Here is a 23,361-nt window from a genome sequence, read left to right as displayed (position 1 = left end):
TAACAGAGTTTTAGGGGAAGGGGAGAGAATGTAGAATAAAAATGAAAATGTGAGCTTCTTCTCAGAAAGAAGTTTGCAGGTGCGAGACAGCCAGGATTCTATGGAATACTGCATGTGTAAGGTTGACGGATTCCCAAGAGAAGGAGAGAGGGCCCATCACCAACTCCCAGAAGATGGGAAGAGGAGGATCTCATCATATAGAACCAGGTCAGTCTGCAGCATCAAGATGGTATCATGAGGAGAAACCCCCCATTCAGAGCCAGCCTAAGGGTGTGCACCCATTCAAGAGTTCACTAATATATTTGATTGGGAAAGGGGAAACGGAAGTTTTCCTTCTCCCTACCATATTTTAAGCCAATTTTTAAATATCATATTTTGTTATGTTTTTACTTATTGTGTGCCAGGAATATCTGTTGAGGTCAGTAGGACCCTTGTTTCTTTCATTAAAAAGTTAAATATGTAAGGAATATAGATCAAAGTATCACATTTATTACTCATAAAGTCTGATCTGAGTTACAGGACATAGCTTACTGTGAGAACCATGATAACACTGCCACTACAGGTAATATTAGACAGTGGAAGGTCTCCTAACTCTGAGTGGAATGGTTGATAACTACTGCTTCCTGGACTAGCTAGTCCCCAAAAGGGAAAAAAAGGCACAAAATGAGATGAACGTGATGAGTTTATTTTTATCAATGTCTCCAATCAGATAACTCATCCTTACTTGCCAGGAGTGAAGTGAGTAAAGACTTGGAAATCCTTTGGGAGCTTTATACTAATCCAGCTCTCCTAACATGACCTATATTAAAGATAATGATGTAGGGAAGTCACATGTTTGAAAAATAACTGCTACTCATTTTATTGTAATAGACATTTCCACATATCATCATAAATAGAATTTTCATAAGATTCTTTATTCAGGCCTTTGGTTCAGCAAATAGAGAGGAAAAAATTGTACATATAAAAAAAAGATGAGTAATAGGCCAGATAAAAGAAGTTTAGAAAATTTTACCTGTTTTTTTAATAATTAAATGTCAGAATTTCTTAATTACTACTAATTCGCCTAGAAGTCATAAATTTTATAATTCAGTTTAAGAAAAAATCACCATTTTACTGGGTCATTGCACCAACTGATGACTACCTAATAAAGAAAAAAGCTCTGATAAGAGAATTGTACCCTGATAAATTTACATAAGTTATGATTTTTTAAAATATAAGGAGTCAACTTGTAGCAGAAGAAAGAACACTGATTGGTCACAAAGAGTCCTTTATTCTAGCCTCAAATCTCTCACTTCCTTGTGCTATGGCACTGTAGGAGCTAGACAAAGTGGTTTCTGGGGGCTCTTTCAAATCTAAAGTGTCATTCTGTTATCCATAATCACTTCTAATGTTATTAAAAATTTTAAGTATATATGAAACAAGTTAAAACTATTTGAAATACCTTCATATTTGATTCTCTATTTCTTAATATTATTTTTCTAGATTCCTATACTAGTCCTAAATTAGATATGCATTGTATATGCTGTACTAGATACTATATCCTATATGGGAATAGCAATACATATTATCAAATTCTTGAGTAATCATCTCTTAACAGTTTTTTTTCTAATGATAAGTACTTACCCTGTCTTTAACACATACTTATGAAAAACTGTACTCTTTCTTAACAATAGTCCTATTTACACAGCAAGGGATGTCAATGCTGAAAATGTGCACCAAACTAAATACAAGCCTTAGCATGTCATTATACAAGGAATTATGTAATTGAGTGATCAATAGAAATGTGTTGTCAACACATAGGCTGATTGTTAAAATTGAATAAGCACTTAGAGAGAACTAGGCATTAAATAAATATGAATAAGAATATTAAATTATCCCTGTTACACTGCAGGAAACTTTGACAATAAGGATTTACCTTCTTCAAATATTTAGAGAGCATAAATTGATTAAAATGAAAATGAAGTGCAAAGCTAAACAAACAGCCAAACAAGACAGTAAGTACCCAATACATAATGTTACAGGAAGTTTGGGGACCACAACATTTGGAAATTGCCATGGCTTTTCTTAGCATTTCTATTGACAATATTCAGAAGACATAGACATGGGCCTCTCAAATACTACACTGTTGATGCTATACATAGCTTTTCTTTTTTCTTTTTGTAAAGCGAGTCACCTATTTTATAATGTTCTCAGTGCAGAACTTCAGTGACCTTACTCCCAGAACACACTTAATTTTCTTGCCACCAAGACTTCCCCAACTTGGGCTATTATTAATGATCATATTAAACTCGTGGACATTATTGTAACAAGATAAAGTGGAATCATTTTGCTTTGATTTTTTTTTCCTCACATCATATGAACTTCAAGGAAATATTTGTACTTCAGATCTATAAAATTAAGGTATTTGTACGGGGACAGTATTTTATATTCACTTGATAAAAACGGAACAGAAGGTTTATGACTATAAAATATTTGAAGGATAAAAAATGTCTTGTTAATTAGCCTGGATGCACAAATTACTGTGGGTCTCAATGTAGGCAGACAGAAAGTTCTTACAACACATCCTATTGGTATCTCACTTGGCTAAGCTACTGCTGATCTCTGATGTTGGACTTCTCCACATAGAGAGGCTGCTAAGTCTAACAAGAGCCGATCAAGCATTTGCCACCTGGAAGATCATTTGACTCTATCGGCACTGCTGAGTAAGTCCATTTTATCTCCCTCCCTCAATACTGTGCTCAGCACCAGAAACCGGGTGGGGACGCGTACTAATGAGCATCCAGTTCTTTCAGACGATTGAAGACAAGGTGGTAGCCAAAGGAGTTGTGGTGCCACTTTGAAGAGAATACTGATGATCATGGATTGCTTGTGTGACCCTTTTCCTTATAACTGAAAAGAATTATTTCCTCTCTGTTCCTAATGCTACTCAGAATGCAGACTCTGTAAGAAGCGAAATTATATATACCCAAAGAACAGTTACTCTAATAAGCTTATTAGTATACTTTGGCAATTAATATTATATGTAATGGTGTGAATGTCCAAAAAAATGTAATGCTTTTTTCATAGTTTAACAGGCCCTTAATGAAGACCAGATAAGCTAGAGAGCTCTCATTGGTGCGTCAATTGAATTTAAATTAGGAAAAAAGCCTCTTAATAGCCTTGGCCAGTTCATAGAAAATGTTGCTGAAGTCATCCTAAATTTATTATAATGAAATGGACTGGGTGAGTCAGCATGTTTGTCATCCCTAGGAGCAGAAACAGTGCACTATTCCCCTCTCATGATACAGTAAAGGAGCTAGAGTCATGGAACACTTGCTGGGAAAATGAGTTCTTTTCCAAAAATCTCTACTCTTCATTTTAAAACTCTGTTCCAAATTTGTTTAAGAACAGTTTACTGGATCTTAGCATTTAAATACCGAAGAAAAATGGTATTCAATTCTTCTTTGGGTGCCTTTCCAATACGAAAACGTGCCTTTCTCCAGTTGTCTTAGCCTCAAGATCTTTGCAAATTAAATAAAACAGTACATTTAATCCTTCAGTCGATTTGGATAAATTAAGTCAAACTTTCACACTAAATGTAACATTAAGTCCCCATAGACGTACAGGTTGCTATCGGTTAGCGTAGGCTGAGCTGCATAACAAACCATCGCAAACTCTCGTGGCTCACAACAAAAGCTTTGTTTTATTGTGTCATCCCTCTCATTCGTGCCACAAAACCCACTATGGTTCTGCTCAATATTATCTTCTCAACACCATTCAGGTTGACAGAGTAACCTTTATAGGATGTTGTCCATCTCATAGTGAAACATACTCTGGCGTAAGGTTTCCACTTGAAAGTAACAAACATCACATCACTTTTTTGTTCACATTTTCTTAGCCAAACCGAACGTCATCTTACCAAAGTCTAGCATCAATAAGATTCAAATATATAATCTTTCCACAGGGAGATACATGACATGAAGGGGCATAGCAAGAAGGACAGAAAGAAATTAAACCATATTATAATGTTCATTCTCTTATTCACAAATAACTAACACCCTCTGCTCCATATATAGAGTATAATAATTCCCATCCTATCTCCACAGGAGGTAATCTATAACTTTCATCATCCCATCAAAGCATGAGGCGCACATTCTCCTGAGAATTTTTATACTAGGTGTATACGTGCCTCTTCTGGAGTCCAAGACCCAGAATCGAAGAAGGTAGTAATCAGCCCCTCCCTACCCCACCTCCATTAATAAACACATCCATTCAGATACAGGAAGAATGGTAGACATATGCAGCCATTTTTCTAGTGATTCTAAAATCCTGCTGGCAGGCATTGTAAGGAGCCTACCTTGTAAGGAGTGTTATGGACTGAATGTTTGTGTTCCATCAAAATTTACACCTTGAAGCCCTAACTGGCAATGTTTGGAGATGAGGCCTTTAAGGAAGGAGTTAAGGTTAAATGGGGTAGTCAGGTTGGGGCCTTAATTCAAGGGAATTAGCATCCGTATAAGAAGAGACACCAGAGCACTCTCCCTTGTTCTCTCTCTCTCCAGGTAAGTACACAGGGAGAAAGCAGCTGTCTGCAAGCCAGGGAGGGAGTTCTCACCAGAAAGTGACCATGCTGGCACCCTCATCTCAGACTAACAGCCTCCAGAACTGTGAGAATATAATTTCTGTTGTTCAAGCCATCAAGGCTGTGTTATTTTATTATGGCAGCCTTAGGAGACCAGCACAGCAGGGAATGTTTCTGGATTAAGCCCTATTTCCGCCTGCAGGAGCAGATCTCTATTCCATTGTTGTCGATAGCCCAGGGTTCAGCCCCCTGGGAGGTCTTTTCCTATTATCTCCCTGACCTCTTTAGGAGGACATTACAGCAAATGACCTTCTTAGAATCTGAGAACATTTCACACCCTGTTTTCTGCCCATAAAAGATTGGAACCCTAAAGGTCACATTACGTTTTGAAAATTAAATCTCTTTTAGTTAAGGCTAGTGGGTTTGGGGGGATCACACTAATCTGTATAGATTAAAAAAATCGTTTCTTGACTATTTGACTTATATCAGTACCTGTGCCAAGAACTACAATCACAGTTCTTTTTAGAACATGCCTCCACTCTAGACCAGGCATCTCAGGTCTATATGAGAGCCATGATCTTTGTCACTTCTGGGAAATTTTATCCAGTTGGGAGAGTTTAGTGGGTATCACTTTGACAATCTGAGGATTTTTACAATGATACTTATGGCCACACCCTTTCTTTTGTTCAAGCGATGTTGTCTGCTTTAATTACCCATGTTGCTGTGAGGCCTTCACTGCTTTCCCTTTTCACAGTTGGAGCTTGTTTGATACCACGTGTGGGCTACTCTTGTCTCTGTTCAGCAACTTATAACAAAAAAAGAGATGAGCTCAGAAAAAAAGAATTGTTTGTTTGCAGAAATGAGAGGGAACAGAGTCAGAAAAGAAATAAAAAGCTTCTTCTTATAGCAACGCATATCAGTCTCGCTCATATTTCATTGACCAAAGCAAAACATGCCCGATCTTATATCAGCAGAAAAGGGAACTATAAATCCTTCCTTTGGAAGAAATGGTGGAGCAATAGTACCGTCTACCACAAGGCTTTACAATATCTACATAAAATTTTCATTGTGCACATATATCATTCCTGTGAAATGGGTAGGAAAAAGTAGGTAGTGGTACTAGCCTCATTCTCCAGAGTATAAAATGAAAGTTCTTGGAAATTTAAATCATAACCAAATTTTAAAATGCTAATAAGACAAAGAAAATTAACCTAGAACCTCAGATTCCTGCCTTTTAATGGGACACTCTTTCTACCACTCTGGTACTCATGAAATACAAAGGTTACACAATGCTGGTACATGGACACAAATGCCCCAGGAGACAGGGGACACACAATAGTAATAATGTTTGAGCACCAAAGAGCTCTGTGTTCCAGCTCTCTTACATACTAGCTTTGTGAGCCTCAGCAAATCTCTTACTATTTTTTTTTTAATTCTCACCTGAGGATATTTTTCCATTGATTTTTAGAGAGAGTGGAAGGGAGAGAGAGAGAAACATCAATGTGAAAGAGATACATCTATTGATTGCCTTCCCGCATGCCCTGCCCAGGGCCAGGAATCGAGCCTGCAACTGAGGTACATGCCCTTGACCAGAATTGAACCTGGGACCCTTCAGTTTGCAGGCCGATGCTCTTCCCACTGAGCCAAACTGGCTAGGGCTCAGCAAATCTCTTAAACTCCCTGTAATTCAGTTTCTTCATCTGTAAACCTGAATTTGTTTTTATTTAATGCAGACTCAGATACTAGTTTAGTACATATACTAGTATTTGATACTGCATTAAATATCATATCCAGAATATGAAAAAGAAGAACAAAAGGCAAGATAGAAGTACAAAATAGGCATATTGTCCTGGGCATTTTCATCTGTAATGTCCCTATTTCTTTATATAGAGAGTGATCCTTTTTATAAAGTGAACACATAAGCTATGCACTTGCATAAGTTATGCAATTAACATGAAGCATAAAGAGCAGCCATTTAAAATTCCTAACCTTTTACATAGGCAGCAAAAACATAAAATTTAGGATATAACAAATATTAGAATAAGGTAACACTAGATGCATATTTGATTCTGTGTCAAATATACATCGGTTTTATTATAAATACATTGTTTTCTATATGAAATGGGAATGATATTATTGTTTTCACTTTCCAGATAAAATAACTTTTGTTCCAATTAAATTGCTTACATGTTAAGGTCTTGGGCTTAGAAACCACTGTGTGCTAAAAACTCAAAAATTCTTATTCTAGATAATCATATTTCATGGTCTTTGGCACAACTGATATGAAAAAATTACTTGCAGTTCCATTTCTCATCAATTCTTTTCAAGTACATTTAGATCATAACGTCAATCTCACATAAAGCCAGAGCAAGTGCCTCTTTTTACTATCCCAACACATACTGTTCTATCATTGAAATATCAGTACACAAGGCTTTAAATCTCAAGCACATTCCTTTTACTGGATTCATAAAGTTCAATGTGATTTCTTAAATATAATATGTAAAAGAGAATTCCACTATTACTGTGAAATCTAAATTCCAAGGTGAACATTTTAACAACCACCAATGTCTCATGACTATTGAGTGTGGACATTTATGCTCTGGTTCAGCTGAAACTCATAGAGCCAGAAGTCATACACACTTCCATACAAAGCAAATCGTCCAGGAAAATAAGCCCCTAAGTAGCAGGCAAACCTTAAATAGAAGCCATTTCAAAGCTGCAAAAATCACCACCATTAAGTTAGAAATAGGATCTACTTAGAGAGCCGCGTCAGGGTCAGCATCAATCTTATGAGATGACAGAAAGCCTTCCCACTCAGTTAATCCTGCTACAGAAAATGCACTCTTCCAGAAAGAGAGGAGTCCATGCAAATCATAATAAGGATCAGTAACTCTACTCACAACATCACGGGAAGAATACTGGCAGACACAGCGGGCTCCTCAAGTGACATGCGAGAGAGAGGAAGGACAACATGCAACATACGCACCAAATAATGAAGTAAAATGGGTTTCTCTGGGGGGAAATGTTCTCTCCTTCTTTTTTGGTGACTACTTGAATTTCAACTTTTAAAAAGTAAAATCTTACTCAACCTTTTTACTAGTTGAAATGTAACAATAAAATATCATTTTTTACTTATGATTCTTGCAAAAATTAAAAAGAGCTATGGATCCCCATGATGGTGAATGTGTAAAATAACAAGAGTTCTGATAGCTGGAATATAAATCGGACAAGCTTTCCACATGGCAGTGTGGCAATGTATGCCAACAATCTAAATGCGCGTGGTCATAACAATTTCACTTTGGGATTTCTCATATGGAAACAAACAAAAAAATGCAAAGATACATGTCAATGTGAAGTTCAGGTAGGGCACTGTTTCATTAGTAAAATTTGAAACAACCTAAAAGTTGTCTAATAAAGAGTTTTTTTTAAATATGTTTTTACTGATTTGTGAGAGAGAGGAAGGGGAAGGGGGAGAGAGAAACATCGATTGGCTGCCTCCTGCATGCCTCTTACTGGAGACTGAGCCTGCAGCCCAGGCATGTGCCCTGATCAGGAATGCAACCAGTGACCTTTTGGTGCATGATCGGACATTCAACCAACTGAGCCACATGGGCCAGGGCCAATAAAGAGTTTTCAAAATAAATTAAGAGTCTATCTGCACAGCTCTCTGTCTTCTCTGCACTGGGAGCAGCTCTCCTCATCCCCTGAAAATGTCCGCCTGCACCAAGTTTATCTCCACCCGCTCCTTGGACAGGAGCACCTCTCAGCTGAGCCGCCGATGTCTGCAGTGGTGCTGAAACAACCCCCGACACTGACAGATGGGAGCCTCAGCAGCTTGGCAGCGCCGTGTCCCCTGACCTCACTTATTTCTAGCCGCAGCTTCCAAACCAGCACCATTTCAAGGGACATAGACACAGCAGCCAAGTTCACTGGAGCTGAGGCTGCCACAGTAGAGGGGGCAGGCTCTGGGGCTGGAATTGCAACCGTGTTGGGAGCCTCATCATTGCTTATTCCAGAAACTCTTCTCTGAAGCAACAGCTCTTCTCCTGCGCCATTCTGGGCTCTGCCCTCTCAGAGGCCCTGGGGCTTTTTTGCCCTGTAGTGGCCTTTCTCCTCCTCTTCGCCATGTGAAGGAGCTGTCTCCACCTCCCATAGTTCTTTTTCTTGTTGCCCTGTATGTTCCTTTTCTTGCACCTCCCCAGGCAGCCTGGGGAAAGTGGTTGGCTCAGGGTTTGACAGAGGGAAGACAAATAAATACTGTATTAATAAGAAAAAGAGATATATCCACACAGCAGAATACTATGCAGCTGTTAGAAAGGATCGTGTAATTGATAGGTATTAGTTTATCATTTTCTAAATGGAGATTATAGGTCAGTATGCATTAATATAAAAAATATACATATTTGAATGTGCAATGCAGGACGCTGGAAAGAAAAACACTTTCCTAATAATTGTTTATCTCTAAAAAGTGGGATTATTGGGCCCCTAAGAATCTCCCACACTTTTGCAGACATGAAGATTAGACCAAAGCCACACGGGGCAAGGTAAGACGCCCATGCAGGCACACACATGCTGCTGGCCATTTTATTATTGTATTTTGCATCAGATATTTCTAGATGTTTTGGGTACATTCATGATATAATGAGTTCTTTGGCAGGGAAATAATGTACAAGTTCAAGATCACCTAACATCTTATTTTATACTACCGTCAATGGGTTACCATTTGGGGCAAATGATAGAGAAATTACCCAAGTTTGTATCACACTATATATTAACAAATATATCACCCTTGTATCTGGCAGCACTATCTCTCATAAGCTTTCCTTTCCTGAATGTGGGAATGACACTCAGCCAGACGTGGAACTATTTTTTTTTAAATATATTTTTATTGATTTCAGAGAGGAAGGGAGAAGGTGAGAAAGATAGAAGCATCAATGGCGAGAGAGATTCATCAATCGGCTGCCTCCTGCATGCCCCACACTGGGGATCAAGCCCGCAACCCAGAGATGTGCCCTGACCAGGAATTGAACTGTGACTTCTTGATTCATAGGTCGAAGCTCAACCCAAGCAAGCTGGGCGGACCTATTCTTTAACACACAGGCAAATAAAAGAATAAAATAGGCAAACACACACCGTGCCCGAATGATTACAAGTGCTTTTGAAGTTTTAGGGTGCAATTTCTACTAACAGCTCTTCTCTGTGTCTCTCTGTCTCACTGTCTCTCTTTCTCTGTGATATAAGCGATAATGTTATAGTTGAAATTGGCTTTCCAGCTCTGAACTGTAGCTTATCTTTATTCTTAAAAGTTAAAAATGACACAATATAGATTCCAAGTTTCCTTCGCCCAGCTCTAAAAAGAAGAGAAGAGTGAACAAATTTCAAACACACAGGAGATAAGATCAGGCAGAAGAAGACATAATGCAGAGTTGCAAGAGATTCCTTCCTTTTGTCAGAGATGTTTCTGCAGGGCATCTCCATTCTCCTCCTCTGTGAACCTAATAAATGTCTTAACTATGTCACTCATACAATGACACTGGGAGAAAGGTTCTGGCAGGCCCGCTCTGAGATGTGACTAGAGCACCTCCGAAAATAAATATTATTTTGCTTTATCTCATTAATCTTGGCCATTTCTTCCTTCCCTTCAGCCAGCCTGACTCAGAAAGGCAAGTACTTTATCCATGTGACACAGAGTTATAGGGAAATTGCCACTCAGACTTTGAAAATGAGTCTTTTCCATTTTCTGACAACCATTTATCGCTCCGCCATCAGGCAGTATCTAAAAATTTTTATGTGTGTTTTATCTTAAAGATGAGTTCCTGCTGAACCTCAGGGCCTGTCAGTATATTTTACGTTTGAAGGAAATAGTAACTTTCCAAAACAGTCGCATTTTCTTTTCTACGGTCATACTATCATTTAAAACAATTATCCAAAACCTTTGGCAAGCTACTGTATTCCCCTGTTTACAACATGACCTCATTCCTAACTAATTCACAAAAATGTGTTTCAAATGAACTAAACATCAAATGAATTAAAAATGTAACACTCCAAGCAGACAGGAAAATTGAAAAATTATTAGCTTTAAATAATCACAAATAACAAAATTATAATTATTAATGTTGAATGTTTAATTTCAAATTCCCCCTTCTAAATTTTCAGTTTTATACTTTTTTATAAAGATATATACCAAAAGGTATCTAATGTTTATAAGCTTCCTCTACATTCCAACTTTTAAAATTATTATCATTTCTCCTTACTCATTCTTGTGTCCTCTTCACTGTAATTTGTCTTAGCCTTCTTAGTTCTTTTCCTTGACCTCCAACCACACTTATTTGTAAACTACAGCATTTTTGCTATTTCAGGGGATTTTTATCCATAAATTGATGATTCTTTGTTGTTCGGCTTGTATTTTAATGAGACTCCATAAACTGCTTATTTGTTACTATAGTCTACTTTATTTCCCCCACAATATTAGATGAGTCCAAAAATCGTTTTGCTCTCTGTGACATGTCCAAACTTTGACCAGGTTTCCCCTTCATTCAAAAGATTTTGTATCAATCAATCCCTCAATTCATATCAACTTAAGCCAACTTATACAAAGAGTTTGTCATGTGAAAAGTTTCTTATGAGATCCACTGTGGCAAACACTTCTTTTTCCCTACAGCTTCTATTTTCCACTCATCCGACAGATCTCTCCTCCCTTCACTCTGCTCTGTGCAACTGAGAGCTGATCTCCATCAACAGGCTCCCTTGCCCTCTGTTTTCTAGTTGGGGGGTCATTCAAGGAGAAGCATTAACAAGGGATTGGAGGGTAGGAGAGAAGTAAAGTTAAAGTCATGCCCTAACCTGTTTGGCTCAGTGGATAGAGCATTGGCCTTGCAGACTGAAGGGTCCTGGGTTTGATTCCAGCCAAGGGCATGCACCTTGGTTGCAAGTTTATCCCTGGCCCTGATTGGATTGCATGTGTTTTGGGGGGGAGGCAACCAATAGATGTGTCTCTCTTATGCCGTTTCTCTCTCTGTGTCTCTCCTTCTCCTTTCCTCTCTCTCTCTCTCTCTCTCTCTCACACACACACACACACACACACACACACACACAGACACACACAAATCCTTAGGTCAGGACTAACAAAAATAAAATAAAGTTGAGGTCATTATTCTTCTGGCTCCATCTTATGATCTCCATGTATTGGTGGATCCCTCTAGGGAACCTTCTCCATATGACTACCCTTCCCTAGGTCTGGCTACCACTTCCCCTATTGCCACTTCAGATCTAGAGGTAGAAATAGCTCCTCCTTTTGCTAATAGTGGAGTTCTGAACTACCTCTTGTTAGCTCCACTAAGCACTTTGAACATTTTAGTAGGTGATCTCTTTACTAAACTTCTCTCACTATATCCACATTGAATGTGCTTCTAAATGCTACAGCTTCTTAAAGACCTTTGAAAATTCCCAAGTTCAAATCCATGACCTTTTATTGTGTCTATGTAGGTAATTTATCATCTTACTTTTCCAGTTTTGATTCAGTTATTAGTCTTTTCTAAATTTGTGTATTTCATATACAATTTTCTGTTTAAAATCTGTGCTCAATTATTGTGGAAAATCTGAAAATTTTGAAGAAAAAAACCTTTATAATGTTTACTATTTGACCCTTTATGGAAGAAGTTTGCTGACCCTATTCTAGATCATAGGTCTATGTATTAGATTGAGGTCATCATACAGATATTTGTAAGTTTGGGTCCTGCAGGAAACGGATACCCAGAAAGAATTTGAAGTCAAGAGATTTATTGGGGGGATAGGGAGCAAGAGTAGGCAGGGAAAACCTTCAAATGAAGATGCAAGGCTGACATCTGTGAACAGAGAAGGGGAAGGAGGGAGCACTCAGTAGGGAAAGTCTCAGGTCACAGTGTAGCTTTGAGGAAGTCCTAGCCAGACCAACAGATTCAATCACAGAGGAGCCCTGCATTGGGCAGAAATGGCCAGGCCCTGTCACCCCCTCATGCTCTGGCACCCACTGGAGGCAGCTCATGGGGAGCATGGCCTCAACGTGAATGCAGCAGATCACAAGAGTACCTCATAGCAGTTCCTCCACCAAAGTCAGGTCATCTCTCTGCTGCCTCTCCTACTCCACTACTTTCATACTCTAGAATTCAATTTTTTTTTCACTGGTAACCAATTTAAATTTTTCATATATTAGAGACCACCATAACAAACAATTATGAAGAAGCAATGTAAGCTAAGGCAGACCCCTTCAACATTTGTGCTATGGATGTTGCACTTAAAGCATGTTGTTGGTTCCCTATAAAAAGCAAAAAGCCCTTAAATTCAGAAATCATGGACTATTTTTGGGCTTTATATTTAAAGATAAAGCTGCTTCCAAGATCACTCTCAGCCTGGGGCCCTCAGATGACTGATATATGAGCCGGCATCAGTCAGGGCTATATAACAACCTTCTCCAGGGCCTGTCATTATTCAGGAGTCTACAGGTGACTGCATTGGATTCCTCACTTCTGATTGACACATGTCATCACACTGCCACAACCAGCAGTCACCAACCGGTGGTCCCTGAGGTCCAAAAGTTTGGCGACCGCTGCCAGGCATACACACACACATACACATACGGGCTCAAGCACGCACACACACACATTCTATTGTATATCTCTTCACTATGTCATAACCACTCATGCTTTACCACCTGACTGTACCTGGGACCCTCCTCTGGCCTATACTACCTCTCCCCTCCCCTAGAAGCCCAGCCCATCTTCCAAGTTTCTATTCAAGCTCTGCTTGCTCAATGCTCCTTCCCTGACTACTCTAGCTCTCAAATTTTTCTATCCCTGACCTCCTACAGCTCTTTCACACACCACCGCTCATTTTTGCTTTGCTTGTACATGTCTTGCTTCTCCAGGAAGAATTCATTTCCTTATGATGAGAGACTGCTCTTTGAACTGCCTCTGTACCTCGCACAGCATCTAGCTAGCTCTCATATATACTTAACCTAGGTAGAATACCTTTCCTTCAAACCCCATGCCCTTTCTTCAAGGCTCATTTAAAATTCCACATTCTCTAAGTATTCTTTGAGTTCAAATTGAGGTTGTTTGTATCTTACTCTGCACTGCCATAACACTTTGCTTGTACTTTTAATATATAATTCTTTCTTCTGTAAAACATAATCAGCTGCTTATGTATTTTTCTTCTCTACTCTCATTAGATTATAAGATCTTAGAAGGCATATTCGTCTTTGTAGCCTTTGTTGTATTCGTGCTCTGCATAAGCCTGGCCCTTGGTTTTGCATTGCATGAAGGAATGGATGAAGAAAAAAATGATAATAATTGAAACTTTGTACAGAAAAGGTAACATGAAAGAAAATGTGACCAATAATGGGAAGAAGCCTTAAGTAAGTCTCAACTCTACCACTGACTAGCCGTGGGATCTGGGAAAGTGAAGTAACTACTTTAAACATGAACTTTATCATTTATAAAAATTTGTGGTTGTAATAAATGTTTAATAAATAACATGCTTTATAACACAAACTCTGCAGTATTTGAATCTCAATGTTGCCAATTACCACTTGGGAAAGTAATCAAACTATAACAAGTTTATTTTCTCACTTGTAAAATAATTATAGTACAAAATGATAGCCTACCTCATAGTGTTATCCTGAAGATTTAATAAAATAACGTCTATAATAATCTTAGAAAAGACCTAGAATTAGAAACCTTGGTGTGCCTGGTAGCTGGAAGTATTATTACTATTACTACTACTACTACTATTATTATTATTATTATTAAGATCCCCTTCATGTTTAAAAATCAGTGATTCTATAATGGCACTTTCAATGGCATCAATCTCTGAACAAATGCTTTTCTTAATGATCAAGTCAATACTTAACTGATCATTTGTCTAACCATTAACATAAGTAGATGTTCTGATAGTTATTTATAATTTTTAATCTGTTGGTTCATTACAATGAGAAGCATATAGGAAAATTAAAATAAACTTAAACATCAGGAGCTAGTCTTAAATATTCTAGCTAAGCAAAGAAGCTGACCAAAATGACCACAATCATAATAATTTAAGAATCCATGTTGATGGTAGCATAGTAAAATATGTTAAATCAATTGATTTGGGTTCAAATTTCAGATCTACAATTATTGCTATGAGAACTGGGATCTTGCACAAATTGCTAAGCTCTTTGAGATACAGTTTCTTCATCTGCAAAATGTTATAGTAATTATTGCAAATTCAAAAAGTTATGAGCATTAATTTAACACATGTAATGAGTGTCTGGCATATAGCAAACACCCAAGATATATTGGCTATTATCATTATCCATGCATGTACTCTGCCTGCAAAGCCTTACAAATAGAAGGTATTATCATTATTGCTACCATCATAGCTCATGCAAGACTGTTGTGTGGAAATGCTAATTAGAGAAGGAAATATATGTTAGAATAAGAAGGAGAAAGAACCAAGGTTAGATTATAGAAACAGAAGTTAAATTAGTAAATTCAGGAAAATTTTTGCAAATTATATGAGCTTTGAAGTGAAGTGGAGAGAGAAAGAAGAAAAATAGAGCCCCAGGCAGGCCTTGAGGAGGGATTGAGAACCACCAAGGAGAGAGCAGGGGAATCATTTGCACTTTTTAAATAAGCTCAGGCCAAGCTGCTCTGTGCATATGCCATTGCTGGTTTTCCTGCTATAGCATCACACCTATGATGCCCACATTAGAATAATAAAATATAGATGCACATGAGTAATCATGGCTGACATAAGCATAGTTCTTTGAGAATCATCTAGGAAGAACATCTGGAAGAATTTGTGTCTCAAAGAATGATGTCATGAAAAAGAAGAATACGACATATTATAAAAGGTTACGTTGAGCCTGTTATTAGAGAGTATGCTGAGGCTACTGACCTATAGCTCCATCCAAATACTTTGGTTAGCATCAGCATTAAGCAATAAATCCCAAGTTATATATCCACGCTTTCTTAACTGGCCGTCTTGCCAATGTTGATGCTTAGACATCAACACAGATGTCAAAGAAACACAATTGAAGAAAAGTAGATGTTCACTCTCTGTTGCTTGCCTGCTTTTCCAAACTCCCTCACCATAACGCACCACCGTCACCTGTCCAGGGTTGGGTGCAGCCAGGAATAACAGAGAAATGAACAACATACTCTAACTATGGATGGTCCTCTGAAAGGGTAGGAAAGATTGACAAGAAAAGCAAGGCCACTGATAATGTATTCATCTGGTTTCCCAAAGGAGGTCACCAAAAACAAAAATCCGCATGACACATGTGGCAAATTAATTTTAATTGAGAATAATTGTTAAACTCTTCAAAGAAGAGTGGGTGCTATTCACATAAAGTTTTAAAGATAAAACAAGATTTCAAGAAACTTCCCATTTGCATAGGACCATTATAGACTAGACTCTCTTCCTCTGCCAAAGCTCTTTTCTCCCTCTAATTTCTCCTCTCAGATTCCTGAGTAAACGTGTGATTTTATGCACTACTAGGGCACTTTGGTAGGAAAGTTTAAGAACCATAAAGATGTTGTTTCCTTTGCATCATACAGACAAATATCCTTGGATGAATGTGTTGGTGCAGAATGAAAAGTTTCTCACTTCCCACACGGGTTTTTTTTTTTTCTTTTTTAATAAGCAACAGCTCAAAAGCTTTTTCCTCTACCCCACGGCTCTGCAGCTCTGCATCTGTCACTACCTTTGTGTTACTACATTTGTAAATTTCCCTCTTTTGAAAGTCACAATCTGTCCTTCACCAAACACACCAGTAGCTTTCCCTGATGAGAGTATATAAATCTCACTATTTGGGCTTTCTGATTAGACAAAGGCGAATATAATACCCCTTACCTGTTTCTCCCCTTAATGAGATGGAAAATTGCTGGTTTTATCCATGTGTCAGGGGCCACTAGTGCGGAGCTGGCTGTCCTGCTTCTATCCTGCTGCTTGGCTATAATCTTTTCCAGAGGATCCCCTTTTCCTTAACGACTTCCAAGGATTTGGTCCAGAGGCATCACCCCATCAAGCTGCAGCCCATTTTGTAAGCATGTAGTCATTTTGGATTTTTCAACCAATAAAGCACTCAAGACAGTCTTCCCTTTTAACTAAATATTTAGATTATATGAATTTGGTGCTATTTGATGTAAAAGAGCACAAACTAAATCCTAAATATGGACTTCTCTCGAAGTATCTAACATTTTTTTAATCCTCACCCAAAGATATTTTTCCATTGTATTTTTTGTTTTTGTTTTTTTAGATAAGCGTGGAATGGAGGGAGGGAGGGAGGGGAGAAGAGATAGAAAGAGAGAGAGAGAGAGAGAGAGAGAGAGAAAGAAAGAGAGTCAGAGAAACATTGGTGTGAGAGAGACACATTGAGGGGTTGCCTCTTGCACGTGCCTGGGAATGAACTGCAACCCAGGTATGTGCCCTTGACCAGGAATTGAACCTGTGACCCTTTGGGGTGCGGGCCAACACTCTAACCACTGAACACACTGGCCAGGGCAAAGTACTTAACTTTTATGGCCAGTTTCTACCTGCTTATGGTGGCTCTTAAAACCATTAAATACTTGTGTATGTGTTTTAATTTTGTTTAGAATTTATCACTGATATCTACAGGAGAGTTCTTTTTTTTAAATATATTTTTATTGATTTCAGAGAGGAAGGGAGAGGGAGGGATAGATAGAAACATCAATGATGAGAGAGAATCATTGATCAGCTGCCTCCTGCACACCCCCTACTGGGGATCAAGCCTGCAACCCAGGCATGTGCCCTAGACTGGAATCGAACCCAGAACCCTTTATTCCACAGGCCGACGCTCTATCCACTGAGCCAAACCAGCTAGGGCTGCAGGACAGTTTGTGATAATCTACTCTCCCATTATTGACAAGCAATTTCCTTTAATTTTTTTATTTTATTTTATGACAGTGACTTGGTGAAACAAACAGTATTTCTAGTATCTAGTATACAGTAACCTTTATATTGTCATAAAAGTTTGGAGTGGGTGAGATCAAGGGTCACTGGTTAAGAACATAATGTGACTTTCAAACTAAGGAGATTTACAAATGTAGTAACCCAGAGGGGTATAGTTTGTTCTGCTGGTTTATTTTTCAAACAAGAAAATTTGAACATTAACATGTTCAAATACCTTTTCCTGCCAAGTCAACAACATCATCAAATAGATTAACAAGGTGAAAGAGCACTCAGGGGATTCTAAGGCGAACTAAATAACACCCTTATGCATAAAGACTGTTAAATAAATGAAAATCATCTCTCAGGCAAATAGGGCTGGTCCCCAGCATCAATTTAGTCCCTTCTGCCTAAAAATAAGGTTATTTCCTTCTCTTTAAGATATTCAAATTCTTGCTCCCACTGGTTCCTTTGGTAATATTTTTTTTCTTCTCCCAGCTGGGTCTGAGGCAGCAATGAAACAGAAGAGAAAAAGAAGGCTATCAGTTTCAACTCAGGAACAAGGTTCCAGGTTAATCACCCTTGGAAAGGTGTTGCAGGAATTTGAGTCAGAGCTGTTACCATCATCACCGAGCCATCATCCCATGGTGCAGGCAGGACAGAAGGCAGAAACGTGGTAACACAATATCCACACTCGGTGAAGATCAATAGATGGTTTTAAACACAATAACTAATGAATATTTTTTGGTGGCAGCAAGGGGCATGAATAAGAGTGTTATCGTGGGTGAATTTGGTGCCTAAAATAGAGAAAATATAGTGCAGGACACATCAAACAAAGGCATTTTCAATGCTGGAGATAACATCGTTTCAGACCTCCTGCCTTTAAATCCTAGAACCATCATCTTCTAGTCATACGATTTGGGGAAAGTTCTTTAATCTATCTGTGCTACGACATCTGGGAACAGGGGTGACAGGACCAGGACTCAGTCTCCAGATGTCCCAATTCACTGACATACCTGAGTCCCCATGCTATTTGACCTTTTTTTAAAAATGTCTTTATTGATTAAGTTATTACATATGTGTCCTTATCCCCACATTACCTCCTCATCCCCCACGCCCCCACTCATAACCTCACCTCCCTGTTGTCTGTGTCCATTGGTTAGACCTATATGCATGCATATAAGTCCTTTGGTTGATCTCTTCCCCTTAACCCCACCCTCCCCTACCTTCCCTCTGAGGTTTGATGGTCTGATCGATGTTTCTCTGTCTCTGGATCTGTTTTTGTTCATCAGTTTATGTTGTTCATTATTTGGCCTTTTCAATTCCACTCTGACCATCTCAGACTTTCCTTTCTATATTCTTATTTCCTATTATTTTACTCTCTGCAACTCCAACTGTTTTTTCTCTCCTGAATTAAGCCTACATATTTCCAGTTCCTTTTAAAACCTAAATTACATGGACTTTCAAGCCAGTCAATCTACCTTCATTCCAAAGGCTGCTGCTCTCAGGAAACCATTGGTTCATTTGAAACTTTCTATATTCCAACAGATGTTTCGTATTTATTTATGTAAGTAACCAGACACTACTGCTATCAGCACTTTAACAGCACTCTATCTAAGTATTCCATATTCCTACTTTGCTAAAGGCGATATCAAGAAATAGCACTGAAAACACAAATAAAGGGAAATAAACACAAAAGTGCCTTTTGATAGCTTACAAAACCTGTTCAGAAGAGCAGGCGCTTTTAATTAGGAATGCTGCAAGCCTGCAGGAGCAGCAAAATGTGATTCCTTAGAACATAATAGGATATGCTGATTCACAGGCAGGAGCAGTAAGACCTGGAGTCTGCCCATCTGCACCAGCGACTCTGGCCCTTCCAATTTCATTTCTGAAAGATCAGCCTTAATGGGAGCCTTTGCACCAAGCTTGGCCTCTTCAAGAGGGAACACAGATGTAACTTTTCAATTTGCAAGATAGTAGAATTGTGTAATTCTTGTTTAGTGGTAAAGAACACAGTGTACCCTCGTCCAGAAAGCTCTCCTTGTCCATCTAGGATCGTGAGGATTGTGTATGTCATCTCATTGGTTGGAATCCTTTAGGCCTATACAACAAATAATTTGAAATGTTCAACACACCAGCATGAAAAACAAATGGTTGGGTTTATTTTGCAAAGGAGACAAGAAAAGGAAGGGGTACTTTTCTTAAGGAAAATCAAGGAAAGTGTTTTTTCTTACATGCTTAGGTTTACATGGCCCCGGGGTTCTACACCTCACCTGAGTAGTTGCTGGGAAATCCTTCCCAACACAGATACACAGAGTCACTGCCGGTCTGATATCAGGCTTAGAGCTCGAGGTGTCACTTTCACAAGGCCAGTTATCTTGGGGTCCTACTGGCCTCAACAGGCCATCTTAAATGTTAACGTTACATGGCAGCCTTCCTCGGAGCCCCCGCAGGAAAAATAGGAAGGGCCACACTGCGCCTATGACCAAAAACACTGTAAACCACGACCTGTGGTATTTGAATGTTTCCAATAAACGCAAAAACAATTTCCTATGAGGCAAGCACTTGCTCCTGCCCATAAGACCAGCCTCTATGGATTGCAACAGAAGTACCAGACATCAATCACAACATACTTCAATTTTAGTGGTTTCTAACAGTGGCTTAAGAGTATTCCTGGACACAATCAAAACCACAAGCAAAACATGGTACCCTCAATGACTCTTCTTCCTCTGCCATATAAGCCCATTGTGATGGTTAACTTTGTGGGTCAACTTGACTGGGCCAAGGGATGCCCAGGTAGCTGGTGACACATTATTTCTGGGTGTGTCTGTGAAGGTGTTTCCACAAGAGGCCACGAACCTCATTTTCCTCCAATAATAAAAGAAGGGATTTTGATCTTCATAGTTTATTTTATCATCACCTAGCTATTCTTCTGAAAGAGAAAAACAGACTAAATATAAATAACGGAAAGTTTCAATTAACTGGGTCCTACTTAATCCAGGTTTTATTCATTGTACACCATTTCATTACAAACTGTTAATTGGTATGACTGTTTTAGAACTTATCCCATCTGGTGCCTTCAGTTCTCTAAGCTGAATTGATCTCAAAATGAAGAACTCTGTGAATTCAATCTAAGAGATACACTTGGGTCTTAGAACTAAGATGTCATTTTAGTCTCCCATGTTTTTGAGGTAGTGTCTTTTCCTATATTTTTATTTTTAAAAATCCAATTTGAGCTTTTTGCCTCATGTCCTCATCTCAGACAGCATCGTTTTTTAAATGAGAAAAAAAATATATTTTCCCTTAGAAAACCTCACTCATAATGCCGCCAACGGGCCTTTCATTTTACTGGTTGCCTGCCTGACTAGTATATTGGAAATAAGCGAAGATGGGAAAATAACAAGGAACTAGTTTCTGCTGAGGGGAACAAATTCTGCAGTTATGAAGTTGTAAGGAAAAGCACAATGAAAAATAATCTTAGTATTACAGGAGAAAGCAATTCTCAGTAGTAAAGCAGTAACAAAGAACCAAAAATCTTAGGAAACACTCAAAATAGGCAGCAATAGCACGAAAGCATTACAATATTTTAAATTGCAAGGTGACTTGAGTGATACAGGCTCTGTCTTGAGAACTCTTGAGATTAGTTCTCAGATATGTTTTATTTGCTTTTCCTTTTTTTCCCTCTGAGTGATTATCTCATCTTTGTAGACCTTCTACCTTTATATCACAGCAACAGGGAAAGACAAGAAATTCATTCATAAAGATTCCTTTTGTATTTCTACTATGAAGGATAATCATGTGTTAGCGTACGATGGGAACTTACGACTTAAAATATTTACATGGCAGTCTCTCTGCTGTAAAGTTAGGCTTTAAAATGCAAATTATAGGAATGAACTAGATTTTTTAAAATATATTTTTATTGATTTCAGAGAGAGGAAGGGAGTGCGAGAGAGAGATAGAAACATCAATGATGAGAGAGAATCACTGATGGGCTGCCTCCTGCATGCCCCCCTACAGGGGATTGAGCCCACAACTCCGGCATGTGCTCTGACCGGAACCGAACCGTGACCTCCTGGTTCATAAGTCAACGCTCAACCGCTGAGCCCACACTGGCCAGGCAGAATTAAGTAGATATTTTTATATGAAGCAAATATATTTCAAATTTTGGTAATAGAATAAGAAAAGCAATTAATTTAGAAAATGGAACAATTGGTAATTCTGCTTGACTTTATATTTTACATCAGTGGTTCCATACAAAACAAGGAGAACACTGTTGTTTATATGCTTTTCAAATAACTATAAACAGAAAGTGTAGGCCACATAAATGCTTCTTCCTATATGCACAAAAAGGTAATAGCAATGACATAAAAGCAATAGGTACTTTTCGTTAGATAGTATCTGTGTTTAAGATACCAAACATGCTCTTTGATGCCACATTAACTAAAGGTACTTTAATAATATTTTACAAGCTGAATAGATGTCAAGGATATCTTTCTTTTACCGATGAGAAAATGGGACAGACACGATTCTGTGAGTGAGCCAAGATCAAATGTCAGTAAACAAACAATCTCAAAATCAGAGCCTTTCTAGTCTCAATTGACAGTCCCAGCCCAAAAGGTCAATTCTCTGAGTATTAAGTGAGAGAATCACCAAGAGCATTAAGGCTCAAGGTTTATAGGCTCTGAGTTTAGTTCTATTTTTTTTATCTTGAGACCTTTTGTTCTCCAAGGGAATATTAGAATATTTGTCTTATAACATCATCTGAAAGTTCTAATTAAATACTGGTTATCTGCAAGGGGAAAAATATTTCAAATGAGTATGACTCCATTAAACTCATATTTGCTTTACAACTGATTCCTTACTCCACGGTTAGCACATACATGTGTTAGGCTGATGTAAGGAAGGTATTTTGAGGTAAGCCTGTGAGAGAAATTGCATACCTCCCAGAAAGCAATCCACGTGCATCAACACTTTCTTCGCTTGCAGATTCCGAGCTCTAAAATCCCATTCAAAGGAATCATTTGTGCTTTTGACATTAACGGCAAGACAGGTTCAAGCCTTTATAAATGAAGAAAATAGCTATGAGAATTTTGCTGTGTAGAATTGTAGCTATTACAGATTTTCAATTAACCTTTGTGCCTACTTGGCAAATACTGTAATGGTCAGACTCCAGTGCCATAGACTATGTCACAGTGTACAAGATACAGCTAAAGATTTAACCAAGACCTAAAGACAATTCCTTCAAAGAAAAGAAATATAAAAATCATCCTAATCGTTTACTTGTATAGAACTGTTGATAGAAAAAGGAAAAGTTTTCTGCTCCTGATAAATACCTATTATACTCTATGCAGTATTAAATATCATTCATTTATCCAAGCATAATATCACCATTAAATAATATTGTGATCTAAGTGTAAGCAGAGTATTGAGCTTAGGTACTGTACAAATCACATGAAGAAGACATAATCCCTTTCCTTCCAGAGCTCAAAAGAATGTTAACACTGTTCTATGTATTAAAAGCCACGCATCTGTACAATAAGCAAATAAATGACACTAGGAAGGATATGAAACATTATTTTCATTCTTTTCAAAGCTACTTATCTGTGTCTGAATATATTTATCCCTAAATCTGTGCATAAGAAAAAGAGAAATGGCTCTTTCCTGCTCTGAGATGTTAGTTCTTAAATTTACTCTTTTCCAATGTCAAGAAGGATCAATATGAAGCACAAGGGACACCCAGTGAACTGCAAGGTAGGCAACGCCTTTGATATTTACTAGTTTCACCTTATCAGTCAGCCAGTGAAGGGCATTCTTTTCTCTGGAAGCCATCTTCTCTTGAGTCTCGGAATCCATTTGATTACCTTTAAGGTATCTGA

At 38.3% G+C, this 23,361-nt stretch overlaps 1 pseudogene; it reads left to right on the top strand.

Moving 5' to 3' along the window:
* The first annotated feature begins 8,271 nt into the window (after positions 1–8,271).
* Positions 8,272–8,692, top strand: LOC139013030 (ATP synthase F(0) complex subunit C2, mitochondrial pseudogene; annotated as a pseudogene).
* The last annotated feature ends 14,669 nt before the right edge of the window (positions 8,693–23,361 follow it).

Source organism: Myotis yumanensis, unplaced genomic scaffold, assembly GCF_028538775.1.
Source record: "Myotis yumanensis isolate MYYU_CA2020_CCGP unplaced genomic scaffold, mMyoYum1.0.hap1 SCAF_6, whole genome shotgun sequence".
Classification (NCBI taxonomy): domain Eukaryota; kingdom Metazoa; phylum Chordata; class Mammalia; order Chiroptera; family Vespertilionidae; genus Myotis; species Myotis yumanensis.
The sequence above is the reverse complement of the archived record's forward strand: the minus strand, read 5'-3'. Positions and strand labels throughout refer to the sequence as shown.